Below are 14,412 nucleotides of genomic sequence, written 5' to 3'. Positions count from 1 at the left end.
TTCGACTTGTGTGCGCGCGTACTCACCCACACACAGACAGACACGCACACAGATGCACGGCAGTCGACGCACGGGGCCTCGCAGTCGACGTTGCAGCACAGCTATACGATGCGCAGTGCGTTGCAGCGCAACAAAGCGGCCCGTCCTCGACCGCATGCAACGCACGGTCGCGGACATGTGTGCAGTGCGTACCCGCGTACGCACAAGCGCGGCAAAGCACAAAAGACGGGAGCGCGCTGCAAACACTCGACTTCGTCGTGGGCGGTGCGTGGTGGCTCTCGGGACGGCGGTGACTTGCGCAAGCGAACTTCTGACCGAGAGCTACGGGTAGGCTCCAAGGCGTTGTTGTTGTTGTTGCAGCTGCGGCTGTCGTCGTCTTCGTTGTTGTTACAGGCCGTCTCGCGTGATGAGAATGCCGGAGAACGAACGAGAGGCCGTGGGACTCCACTTCGACAACTGAGGAAAAAGGCACCTGGCATGCGATCCCGACAGGTCGGCCGCAGACAGACGTATACAGACACGCATGCAGTCACCGCGGCCACATCGGTTCGTATTTCATGAGGGTCACCCAATAAAGTTTACCACCACCACCACCACCACCACCATGAGGGTCCGCCTCTCTTCTGTGGCGGAGATCGTCCTCGAGCACGCACCTCTACCTTTGGAGCATGTACTGTGCTGAAGAAGTAAGAGTGCTTATTCCTTAGCAATCGACGAGGGAGGTTATGTGCCACAAAATCCCATATGCCATACACTTCTCAGCGACATTGTTCCCTCGACAGCAGACATCGTACCTCGCTTTCTTTCTTGTGACCTCGCTGCGTCCGTCGGCGTCTCACAGTGGTTCTCCACCTGATTTGGTGCGTGCCTTTCGGCTTATCTTGTGAACGGCGTAGGGCATCAACATAAACATCGCACGATATTAAAGTAGTCACCTGGGAAGGGCATAAACATACTTTTTCTTAGAAAATACCGTTTGCATTGAATTTATTCTACAACAAAGTTGTTAAAGCTCGTGATTTAATCTCATGCGGTAACCCCACGACATGAAAGCTGTGGCATGTGCGAGACATAAATATAAACACTGAATGAAGTTACACGTCGCATAGGACGAAAATGAACGCAATCGCATTAATTCGCGCCGCCTTTAATTAACGACTTCACTTATGCTTCACTTCACACCGATTGCAACATCTGTGTTGGATCCGCATGATGTTATTTGTTACTTCAAGACAGGACAGAAATACTTGCGCAAGCGCAAGTAGTCGTATAGATTTCAAAGGTAAACAAATTGTTAGATCACACTCTTGGATCGAATGCAGATCAGTCGACACGAGTGGAGGCTTGGACTGCCAAAGAGGACGTAAAGACGGGCGGTGACGTCATCCGCAAGACAGCCGGTGAAACTGTGAATTTTGGCGGCGTCCGGCCTCGAAATTGAGCGAGCGCTCTTTCTGGCAAATGTTGCAGCACTTTATTGGGCAGAATGAGTCATGCGAACTGGGAGAAAATATACTGACATACACGATGTGACGATGGTGACGTGCGTATACAGTGAAAGTTTCAGAAAGATGAGTTCGTCTTCCTCTTTGTCTGGTAATAGACGGTCATTTCATCCGCCGCAGAAATGCCTGGTAAGTTTCGAAAAAAGTAGTAAACCAGTCTCTTAAGCGTCCGGAGGCCTCTTCAGCGTCCATCCAAAATGTAGAAGGTTATCAACAGCCGGAGACAGTACGACGCGCCGTCAAAGGGCCGAAAAGGGTGTGGCGCTTTCCTCTTATAACCAGAGGGGACAAAAAATCGCAGTGTCAGTTCAGACCTGCCCGAATTATGTATGTGCTTACCTTACTTGTATTTGTAAGGGGCTGCAGCCGCAAAATTCACCACGCAGGTCCCAATTCTTACGGTCATTTAAGTAAAACAATGAAATTAAGTGGCGCATATCCTCACTGAAGTCACCATCTTTTGCTTCATTCTCAATAAGTATCCCACAAGGTAGCCCCGAGTTAATAATGACAGCAGTAAACAGCACCAATGCGCGGTTTCGCCTCCCGGGACGGCTGCCGGTGAGAAAGAAACCATGCGCGGCTGTACAGCATATCGTATTTCATCCGTGAAGCGCAGTTTCCAGAATTTTCGTTATCCCTGACGAGTCCCGCTCAAAAGCATCATTGCTTTGGCGGGCTAAGAAAATATTTGACTGTATGTTTTATGTCCTAATAAAGAAAGAAAGAAAAGAATAACTACCAAAGTAATAAAGTACGAATAACTACGACCGATGTCCCTTGTAGTTTTTCGGTATAGAATAAAGTCCCTTACAATCAATCAACCAATCAATCAACTCAGTGTCATGACATGCACCATGCAATTTGCCATGACCTATACCTACCCCGGTCGTGCGGGACCAAACGAATTTAGTACGCAAGCAATACTCGAGCTTTGTCTTCGCTTGGGCGCCAGTCTGCACTGCATAGCGAATTTTATCGCTTTGTGCCTCTGAAAACAGGTGGTCTGAAAACAGACGGTGGTTCGGGCTACCAGTGACACGGTGAAATATGGCGTTCTTTCGCTGCGTCAAATGCACGAATCCGAAACAGCCCCTCCGAGAACGAATTCGCTTCGGCAACGTCACATACAGGAAGGACTGCGACAGCCCCAGCTCTTCGACCGAGGGCCTCTTCACGAATGGAGACGTTCTGTATGCCGTACTATAGACGTTCTGTAGACGTACGTTCTGTAGACGTACGTTCTGTAGACGTACGTTCTGTAGACGTACGTTCTGTAGACCTACTATATGCGCATACACTACAGGCACACGTGGGAGGGCGCGCGCCGACGCACCGACACCCCGTTGAGCGACGCGTCGCAGAATTCGGCGGCCACAATAGAATTGGCTAATGCGCTTCTGGACTCTCCGCTTGACGCAGCTAGTAAAGCGAGTGAAGCAAAGCGATGCGTCTCGGAAGCCACGGAAGTGGCTAAACACCCTTTCCTCCGCTGGCCTGGCGGGGCTAAAACCACACGCGCGTTCTATTTCGTTCGTTTAACAGCACTTTTGAGGATTCACTCAAGTAACGAAGGAAAAGGTTTCATACCTCCTGACGCTACCTTTATTGGGCCTCGTTAAGACATATCATGAACTATTAGGTGAGTAAAAAACGACAAGAAGGGGAACAGAGGGGCTCCATTTTTGTTAATCACAACCACACGAAGCCAACAGACAACGAAGCGAAGGGAAGCACTGAGTAAATTATTCGTAGTTTTAACTGAGATGCACGAAAGGTAACCTGAAGCGAAATAAAAGTGGACGAAAAGATAGAGAAAAAAAAAACTTGGCGCCGGTGAGGGCTGAACCCAGAGGTGAGTAAGGTCACTTATGGTGCAACTTTTCTGATGGCCAAATTTCGAAGTAGTCGTGGAGTGCTCCTAACACACTCGTGGGGTTTGAACCCAACTAACGACGCTAATTTCTTTTTATTATTATTTTAGTTGCGCTGCCGCGGTGCTCCAGGCGTATGCTACAGAGATAGCCGGATTCCGAGCTGCTGGCATGCGTAGAGCAATCTAAAAAAAAAAAAAAGCTGCTGGCGACTCATGTGTCTTGGCTGTGCTCCCGCTGCAAGGCAAAGACCACACGCAGCTAACCACTCGGCGCGGAGAGCACGCGCACTGTATTATAGCAAGCGTTTGCTTCCGCATCCGCGTTTTCCAGCCTTCTCATTCGAAAGATTCCGAGCAAAACGTCGCAAGGCTGGACACTTACACAAACATCACTTGCGGTTGTCATTACACGCGCCAGTGAGATGAGACACAAGGGGACAACAGCCATTCTTCCCCGAGTGCAAAGCAACAGTACAGAATGCACGCAATAATCGCATACGAGCAGCTATTACAATGTCCAAGCGCTAATCTCGTGACCCCGCAAGTGTTGCGCAATTTTCCGTTGAATTTTCCTTCCCGCTGGATTTCCAGACCCGGCTTCGAATTGGTGGGTTTCTGTCAGAAGGCTCGTGGAAAATGAGCCCCTGATATACGATGCACTATAGCTGCGTTATGGGGCAACAGTCGAGCGCACTGTACAAAGGCAATGCGACCATTTTCGCAATGCGAAACCACATGATGCGGACAGAGCGAGGTTTTCCTCCTCTTACCTTTTTTTCCCCTTTCTTTCTTCCTCTCTTTCGTTTTTTTTTTCTTCTTCGTCTACACGCCATTTCAAGCTTGCCATCAGAACCTGAGCGGTTTTCCGGCGGTAAATAGCGTGTCCCACGCTGGGCTAGCTATCCACGCCCCTATAATACGCCGTCGTTCAAATGGGAACCCGTGCTTCCGTCTTCGAAACCGCGGCGAAAATTGCAAAGCTGCACTGCCGTCAACGATAAATGGCTGTCGAGCCTCCTTTCTTTTCTTTCTTTCTCTTCCGTTTCTTGAAGGTATTTATCCTATCCGGGGGAGAAAAAAAAAAGAAGAAAACGGGGAAAGCAGACTGCACGGCGACGCGAAGTCTGCATTTGGTTACGAAACGCACTTATCCTGTACACTGCATGCGCGCGGACGTTGCCTTATATTGCCGAGTCCCGAAATAGGAGCGAGTTTAGAATGGCAGCCGGCTTCCAAGAGCGGCCGCTCAGTCGAGCCGTCTGCGTGCCGCCGCAGTCCCTGTCGTCTGCTACGCTTTTATGCGCGCCAGACGGGACGACCGTTCAAACTGCGCCGCGCACCGTACGCGCAGACCGGTCCTGCAGCGCTCGCTGCACAAAGTAGACAAACGCTATATGAGCAGACGACGGGTGGCTGTAGCGTGCAGACGGGTCTGGGAAATTACGCGCTTTCGAAAGCACGCGAGATTGTTGTCTCTCATACATTCTCGTGCGGACGACGCCGATGATGGTGGTGCCGCGGTTTCGGCTTCGTCTCTCTCTTATTTTTCTCTTACGCTACTCGACAGGAGGCGCACGCGGACACGCGAAAGCGCACGCGCGCGGTGGACTAAATTTGTATGCCGTACACCAAGAGCCACCGAGGAGGACGACGTTCCAACTCGTACGCATAGCGGTCGTGTGTCTCGTTTGTCTTTGTTTTTTTCCTTCATTTTTCTTTTCTGTGCGTATCGACACTGTGCATGGCCAAGTGGGGCATTCAAATTAGCCGGGATTTTACGTCCTATAGAGGTCGCATATTTAGATTTCGTATCAAGGCCGAAGAAAAAGCGAAGCGACTTGGAATGGAGGTCGATGAAAGGCGCAGAAACCTGCGTTCACTAGGCTGTTGCAATAAACTTGCGACGCTATCGCTGTGTGGACCTGCCTGTCGACCCGGGAAGGATTGTCGGGAAAGAAGAAGACACAGGGGAAATTTTGACGAATGCTCGTTTCCGACAGTTCTCTTCGTTTAAGGAATCATGGATCGTCCGCCTTTCAACATTCGGTAAATTTCCAGCATTTAAACCACTTCAATGGCACGCGGAAGAATGTTTTGTTTGTGTAGAATCGTCTCCAATCTGTTTTTTTACCTTTAGTGGTACTGTTTTCCCAGTTTTACCTTTGTTTTTCTTTATTGTTTTCCTCTTTTTCTCTTTGTGAATAGAAACAAACTAATCATTTTTCCCCCGCTGCCGCTTGTCCTCCTTGCGTAAAACGTTTCTCGTTTCTTTTTCTCATCCTTTTCATCTCGCATTTTCGATGTCCGTTCGGAAGTCACCATCATATCGAGCATTTCAGTTTAACAGCAGTCACAGGGCAGTTTACGCTGCATTCCACAAATTAATCCAAGATACTTACTGCAGTTACGCTAAACCACGTTGGCGGGCTAGTTGGTTAGAATCCATGATAGAGTGTATAAGCGCGACTGAACGAGGACGTAGAAAGAAACAGATACACAGAGACAATGCTTCTCTGTGTATCTGTTTGTTTGTACGTCCTCGCTCAGTCGCGCTTATACACTCTATTATAGTTACGCTGCTATACGATGCCGTCTTCGCTTCAATACCTTTTTTTTTTCTTTCATATTTTTTTTCCACGTGTCGTTTCTTATAGTTTCCTGAATCTTCCGTTTCCATTTTTGTTCCTCCTTGTTTTCTAGACCCGTTCGGTTGCGGGCGGGTCAGCTCTTCTGGGTCTCAGTCCCCATTCTCCTCGATAGTAGGCCTGCAGTCTGGGTGGTACACTCTTGGGGGGGAGGAGGGGGGGGGGGCGAGATCGCTGTGCAGGCCAGCGCTAGTTCGGCCGGCCATTCGGAGGCTTCTTCCGGCACTTCCACGCGGTAGCCAATATGCGCGTACGAAGCGGCACATAATCCTAGCATGTGTGGCCGTATTGGCCTCGAGCGCCACCACAGGAAAAGCTGGCGCCACCGTCGGCGTGACGTGCTATTAGGGATCACGTGGACATAGCGGCCGCGTCGGCTGCTTCGGGAGCGCCGAAGCGAGCTGAAAACGACTTTAAATTCCCTCGTACGCTGCGGCCCTCATTTAGTGGCGAGATTTTCCAGCTTCGAGTGTCTCCTTTACAAGGATTGAAAGCACTACAATAGGTAGTGGCTGCCTTTGAAGGCGCGCAACATGGTAGGCTACTGCACGGTGCCGCAGTGCCGGACGTACGCAACGGAGCCCGGTCTCAGCCTTCATACGTAGCCGCAGGACAAGAAGCTGCGTGAAGCTTGGCTCGCGAAACATAAAACCGGCAGACAGCCATCGGCTACAACTCGGGTACGCAGCAAGCACATACGCGAGGAAGATTTCTGCTACGGCGCTGGGACTGCGATGTTCGGAAAACGCGCACTGAGACGCTCGCCCGAGTCCGCTGCCCGACTAATGTCATGACGGTTTCATCTATGAACTTGTCGGTGCTATAGATACTGGCAAGTTCACTGGAGTGGAAAGGGAGCGGTAAGAAGCACATTAAAAAAAAGCATGGCATATGGTCATGTTTGTGTTATGAATTAATGCACTGGATTACAAAAAAAAAAAAAAAAAAAGAATCAGCGGGAAATCGCACGCTGAGAACACCGATAAACATACAGTGCGACGCAACTCGAGAAATAATACTGAAACGTCCAAGAATTTAGAAAAAAAAAGATTGAATCGTCGCGACGGCACATCGTAGGCGTCGAAGTCTCTACAATGAAATTATTTTTGAACAGCTCTGATAGCGCCCACGCAACAATGGTTGCTTGTATACTGTCAAATGCTCATATTCTGTGGCCTAAAGCTCATGGCACGGTGCGAAAATGCGCACGCGACGAAAGCGAAACAGTGCGCGGACAAGCATGCAGACGCGCAGTCGGTCGCTGCTAACCTGTGCGATCGCTGCATTGAGGCTTCATTCTATTACGCTCCATTTAGTTATACAAACACTATAAGAACAGATTTCACATAGTTTGCTCTCGGCGTTTGCCTACATTTCACGCAAGAAGCCGGTTCGGGAGACTCCATCGCGGCGACCGCGCGCAGTGGCGTTCACTGTACGCATTCGGTAAAGAGATAGCGTCTGTAAACGATTCTGTGCTTTCAGTTTGCCCAAGATTATTATTTAGACACTAAAAAACTTCTCTCGTTTCGAACGTACTTACAGAAATGTCCGGGAGAGCTTCCGCGTGGTGTTTTCAGTGAGCGCTGACAGCAAAACCTATGAAGAGCGCGCCGCGTGATCCCTCATACTACGCCAGCGAGGCGCTACCAATAGATGGCGACTCCGTAACTCCTCGCGGCCAATACCGGCGGACGACACCCGGGCTTCGAGCGTGCTCAGTAATCGGGGCAGCGCCGCAGCACCGGCGGTTGCCGTTGCTTGATATACACGGACGAGGCGAGTGAATCCCCGCCGATCCAGCGCAACGTTTTCACCACCACGACGGCTATGCGGTGCTCGAGCTCCTCGGCAGCGGGCCAGAACTCGCATTCGTAAAGCGCGACGGGTCGGACGGCTGCGCGAGATCTCCGACTTCTTGCGATTGCATTCCAAATCTTGGTCCTACCGTTTCGTTTTCTCATTCGCCCCCCCCCCCCCCCCCCATTCCCCCTCCTTCACTGTTTTACGTTCGTAAATTTCGTCGTTATTTTGCCGTTCGTTCACCTCCTCGTCGTGTGTCTTCTGGGGACTCCACATCAACTGCCAGTGAAGCGCGCATGCGCGCACCCAGCGACCGTCTCCACTGAACCGAAGGGAAGTAGCTTGCGACTTCGATTAAATAACTCTGATCAGGGAATTCCGAGTGAATTTGCCCTCCGCGCGCGCTTCCCTGTGATCGCGTTTCATCCTCAGCCGGCGACACGCCTCTTTCCCCGCCGAAGCGGCTAAACGGAGGCCACGTGACGATGCCTGCGCCCCATTAATCTCGCTCGGCTCTTTTGCCTAAACGCACGCACCGACGACATGCGAGCCATAAACCACCAACGCGGCCACCCATTCGCAGGCCTCGAGGCGTTCTCCCCCAGTGGTCTTGGGTGCCGACATTCCCGTCACATTTGTAACAAACGACGCGCCACCGGCGAATGCTGCCGCGGGAAGTGGGGGAGGGAGTGATAGATAAGGGAGATAGAGGGCCTCCAAAGCCGTGTACAACGCACTCCCGTTATTTATGGCATCGCGGACGACCGCGCTAATTAATTGCCCTGTATGTGATGCATCGCTGATGTCCACGATGCGGTCGTTAGCGGTACTTTCGAGTGAGCGAATAGAAGGCGCACTCTATGAGAGTGCCCCAAGAAGCGCTTTTGCGAAGGCTTCCGTCGCGAACCTGTCATGTCGCGTCGGGCAAACAAAAATTATCCAGGCATAACGCACGCGTTGGAATCTACGTGAAGCGAAGCTATTAGTGAAGGTTAACTAGACGCCACTCAACCAACTGCGACGCCTGTTATATTGTTAACGTTGATCATATATATACATATTATATATATATATATATGTGTGTGTGTGTGTGTGTGTGTGTGTGTGTGTGTGTGTGTGTGTGTGTGTGTGTGTGTGTGTGTCCAAATTAAACATAGGGGCGCACATATCTCTAGAAATGGTCATCGAAATGAGTCGACTTTGCAGACTGTAGCATAGCCTGCATCGCTTTCCCAGCCAGCGACGCATGCATGTGGCCACGGGGACGAAGGCCTAGCACCGTTGCAAACAGCCGCACAAGCCCCCGGACCTGAGAAGGGGAAGTAGCGTATTCAACTCACCTTCGCTGAAGCCGATTGTCCTAATTTGTGAGCGTGACATTTGCAGATCTCCCGTGAAAGCTACTAATTTCACGCAAGCTGTAAACTCACGTCACGTATGTCCACTTCACATGCTCAAACGGAAGGAGCTCGATATACTTCGAAAACGGGCTTTGGAGAAGAGTTACGATTCGCAAAACTTTTTCTTCAATACTTTTTCATTTACACATTTCCTGGCAATTTTTACACCAAGTACGAAGTTCTCTGCACGAATACACTCCGTTGCTCACGACGCTCAATAGGAATGACCTTTCTGTACGGGTGCGTAAACAATATAAATTTCGGATGCGGATCTTCGCTATTCGGTTCTTATTCAATTCGTCAATTCACTATTCTAACTTGTCGAATATTCGTTCCATTCGAATACTACAACGAACCCCGGAATGCGTTGCAGTCTGCAGGGAGAAATAATGATGCAAGAGGAGACTCTTTCGAATGATTCTGCCACAGGAGTGCCGCGGTTGTTGCACAGACGATCTATAGTTCTTGAACAAACACACGGAAGGGGGTCACCCATACGTACAATATTTACCAGTCACTTAGTAAGCGTGTCTCACCTTAGGCAGCTAACGAATTTGTTGTCCCGATTTAGTAAAGGCATTTTTTTTTTTATTTAGCGTATTTCACCGTGACTGTCCCCCTGTGCTGTTGGTATATGTCCATCTTGTTTTTTCAACGAGCACTACAAGTACATCTGGTGAAGTGCTGCTTTGCTTTTTTTCTTCTTTACAGTCATTGTAGTGGTCCACCCGACAGCGTCCCCACTTCCTTTGCTTCTCGTTTGCAAGCTTCTCTGTTGATCTGAAATGCAGTCGTTAACGGCACCAGGTGTATCGAATAGCGCTAAGTCTCTCATTTCCAAACAGACCCCACGTAAGCTTTTCGTTTCTCTTTGTGCTAAATATTGGAAATATTCGGTATTCGGTTTGATATTTGAAGGTCGTCTTCCTCGTATATTGGTATTCGTATTCGATTCGAGATTTCGATATCCTGAAACAGCTACCTTTGTCGCGCCGAGATAGGAGAAAACTGATTGTACACTTATACAGCTTGAAAACAGCATTCTGAAACTTTAAAAAAATACAGCAGCAAAACAAAAAGGGGTGTGGCAGAGTGGGGTGGGGAGGGCCCTCTAACGTGCCTCAACGGTGAGGAACTGCAACAGACGCAGCAATTCCTAAGCCGAACAGCGTTCTGCTGAGGGAAACGATTGCAAGAACGTCTTACAACTTTAGGTAAACCGGTGAGAAAAAGAAAAATGCATACCACAGTTATAGTAGCCAAACATTTTCATTACTGTCTCTTAAGATAATTTATTTCCACACTATTGCATATAAGACGCAAATTATAACAATTGAACGGTATGGACAAAAAGAAACGGTAAGGAACGAACATACTTGATAACACGTATGACAAAAGAAAACATCAAGTATTTCACGATACTTTCACCAAAGACGCTGCACTTATGCACATATATGTAGTTGAAGACAGGAAACCCAGTTTTTGCTATTGACACTCCTCAGTACTTACGATACTGTAAATACTTCTCCGTTCAATACGGTCCACTGCATTTCGTTGGCCAGCGACGTAGGAAAAGGTCCTCACCATCAAACACCAACTGGTCCCGTAGGTAGCTCCGGCTTTGATTTCTAATCCGTTTGGAGATAGGATACATTGCTAGCTGCGGCTTACACGTACCGCTGACATACCGGCGAAGGAACGCCGCCGCCACAAAGCTAACACTGCGGCTGCAAGCTATAGGACTAACCTCTCAAACAACGAGGGCTTGCATCTGTATGCCGTATGAATCTGTATAAGAGTGTGTTCACAAAACGTTTGTTGCTACATTGACGACTGAAATCTAATAACAGTACAGTGCACTGTACACGACCTGGAAGACGCAAGTCCGACGCACTGTTATTCCACAACAAGCACTTATGCAACAAGCGTGGTATTAAAGCTTTCGAACGCGGTATCGCGCTTCCGACGCGTTATCCTGCCGAGCAGTCGTTGTTGCTAAACTTTTCTGCCTTGCAGATTTTTTGTCAGACTAAATTTTTTTTTAACAAGCAACAAACGCGCTAACTGCGGTGTATGTGGAATTTGCTCTCGGCGCAGCTGTCTTTTAGCCAACTTTTACTAATCAGTGAATTGGGCTCCGCGGAACATTCGCGGGTTTTTGTGCACGGAACTGGCAAGGACATTCGAGGGGTCTCTGGGGCGACCCGGTGCCAATGCAAATTGCGCCAGCGAGGCCTCGATAGTTACGCCGTAGCCACAAGAAATGAACCCATTCCTAATCTCTCTCCCTCCCTCCTCCTTTCCTTCCCCTTCACTGGAGACCTGATAATAATAATAATAATAATAATAATAATAATAATAATAATAATAATAATAATAATAATAATAATAATAATAATAATAATAATAATAATAATAATAATAATAATAATAACGAAAGCTAATCGGAATAGTTGTATTGTAATCACAATCGAGTGATATCTGTAATCATTTTGAAACCTGCCTTTAAGAATTATGTGGACACGAAAGCACATTTTGTGGTCTAAATGCAGGGACTGCTACATGTCCTGGAGAAGCTTGAAACGCAACGACGCAGCCAAGTCGCTTTTGACCTGTTCGCGTCTGGATTTCTGGTGATGGTACAATGGGTAACCTTCGCTTAAGAATATCAAAATAATATTTTGCGCTTACCGATGCTTTGTTCTCACACGAATTTCACCGTGCACAAGGTTGATGTTGCTTGAATATTCTCTCTTTTTTGTCAGAGTTGGTCAGTCAAAACTTGGGACCACATTTTGTCTAATGCTGAGTTTTAGTTGCTGACAGGTAGCGAAACAAGTCCACATGCGTTACAGTTCAACGATACGCACCGCAACATGCCCAATGCCGTTGAGAAAGCCGAGAAACAAATGCAGCTGTAAACGCGTGTTTTTTAAACGTTGCTCGAATAAAAACGGATACCATTGTATGTGCTGGATGATGGAAAGAGGATATCGAAAACTACTTTCGTGAGAAAATGCTGGCTACGCCGCTGAAGTTATAAGCCTCTACAAAACGGCGCTAAAACTGAAATTCGCGCAATGCCCGCGCTCTTGCCCGTGGCCTTCTTTTTCAGCTTTTTGAGGGAAACGCCAGCAGCACCGCGAACGCTGATAGAACGACTGCTGTGGGCCGCTACACACTGTAGCAGTCCCCGCAAAGAATCACCTCACGTGGCAGCAGCAAACATGAGGCGTTTATGCACCGTGCTCTTACTGTTCCTCACGAACAGTCACGACATCTATAAGAACAAATACATATCTTCCACGGACCAAAGAACCCCTCTCACATATCTCTACGAAGGTCAAATCAAACTTAAATTTGAAGCAAACGAACGACTTCTGAGAGTCGAAGAAAGAAATGTCTTTTCCTTTCTCTCTTTCTTCTTTACACACCAAGTCAGTATGATCGATTTAACGTATCTTGAACGTAAGAGAATAATAGCTTCGTAAAGGTAATTTACGGCCATCCCCGTATTACGACATAAAACGGTAACTCACTCACACTACCGCCTGGCAGTGTGCATACTGTGCAGACACTCGACTTTAGTGCTACTGGATAAGATGCCGTAATTTTGCAGACCTCCTTACCCGATACCGTATTTATTTTTAAAGAAGGTTTTGACAGCACATCAGCTGGAAAGTTGGCTATTCAATGTTCGAACAGTAGAGGAGGCTGATTCCATTCGCGTACTTTTCTCTCTCTCTCTCTCTCTCTCTCTCTCTCTCTTGTTTTAAGCGGATGGGGCCGAATGATCCTGGAATTCGAGAGGCTACAGAAACTTCATGTGCGCAGTGGTGCATCCACTTAAAGAAACCGATTAACTTGCGAGAGTGCAGCAGAGGTTCGATGAACAGGGCATAAAAGAGGCAGGGTTTCATTATTTCATGTTTAGAAAAAAAAAAAAAAAGAGGAAAATGTAGTGTATACTTGCTTGACGCTACAAGTAGCTTTCTCAGTGGTTGTCAGTGTCCCCAGAGACTAATCAACGCTGCGTACAACGCCGACGGCATTGCCACGAAACTTCACTCACCCGTAATCCGAGCGCTGGCGGTTAAAATCCGAGCAGCCAGCCGTCGGGCGAAAAAATAAATAATAAATCCAGGCTCGAGTGTAAATCACGCACAGACAACAACCAATAGCGACAGCAACACAGTCGTTAATCCCCACTCGAGAAGTCAACCGAAGGCACCAGCGATCGCGTCGACGACTGCGTAATCCGGAGGGCGACGGATGGTGTGTCGCCGCTGACAGCAGTTCGTCTGTCGGAGGAACTGCAACACTCCCGCGCTCCTTTGAAGCCACGCACCGAATGCCGGGCCACTCACTCCGGTTCGAGCAGAGGGAGCAGCAAGTGCGTGCCGTCCACTTCTCTCCTCTACTCTTTCCCAGCCACACACACCTGTTCCCTGAGAAAGAGCGTTTTCGAGGCGAGGAGGCCTACGCGCGAAGCGGCGGAACTTGCGCAGATTCGATTCACAAAGCTAGTTGAAACACTGGGGTGTGCCGAGCGGTGCAGAGCGGCAGACGCCGCGGCGGGGCGCTGCGGTCAGGAGTCCAGATCATACTCCCGGAGGAGCTGGGATTTGCGGGGGAACGCGACCGTAGAGGTAACATAACCAACTCTTTAAACGCAAAGGCCGCGATGCAACTGTAGACGCTCTATAGCTGTAGCTTCAATTAAGAAGTAAGTATACTTTAAGTAGTGGACAGCGGGACAGTAGACGTGCTCTTTATCGTTCGCAGACATTTCCGATTCGCATTTTAAAGAAATGTTTTCCCCTCTCCCTTTATAATGTGTAAGCCCTGAGGGTACAATAAATAGATAAATAAATAAATAAATAAATAAATAAATAAATAAATAAATAAATAAATTGCATATACTTTCTATTGCAGTGCCTTTTTTGTTTCTTTCTCGCTTTCTCTCCACTTAAGGTCAAGAGTAACGATGCTCTTCTTTGCTCACCCGAATCAAAAGGAAACGGCACGATCATCCTCCTCATTATCCCCATCATCATCACCAGTTTCTTCACCGCTTCTAATGAGTCGACCAAAGCTGGGAAGCGAATTAACACGCAGCCACACGCCCAGCCAGGTAGATTCCCACTCAAGGTCACCAACACCAAAACGTCTGCGCTCGCTCG

General features: G+C 48.5%; 1 protein-coding gene across 2 annotated transcripts in view; it reads right to left on the bottom strand.

The window, feature by feature from the left end:
* LOC126524583 (uncharacterized) overlaps positions 1–13,631 on the bottom strand; it is a 141,280-nt gene extending 127,649 nt beyond the window's left edge. For both annotated transcript variants that reach the window (XM_050172883.3, XM_055067384.2), the window contains exon 1: positions 13,302–13,631. The gene's annotated coding sequence lies outside the window, so the exon portion shown is untranslated. The remainder of the gene's footprint in view (positions 1–13,301) is intronic.
* Positions 13,632–14,412: the final 781 nt, after the last annotated feature.

The sequence above is a fragment of the Dermacentor andersoni genome, chromosome 3 (genome assembly GCF_023375885.2).
Source record: "Dermacentor andersoni chromosome 3, qqDerAnde1_hic_scaffold, whole genome shotgun sequence".
Classification (NCBI taxonomy): domain Eukaryota; kingdom Metazoa; phylum Arthropoda; class Arachnida; order Ixodida; family Ixodidae; genus Dermacentor; species Dermacentor andersoni.
This window is presented reverse-complemented; position numbering and strand designations above follow the sequence as displayed.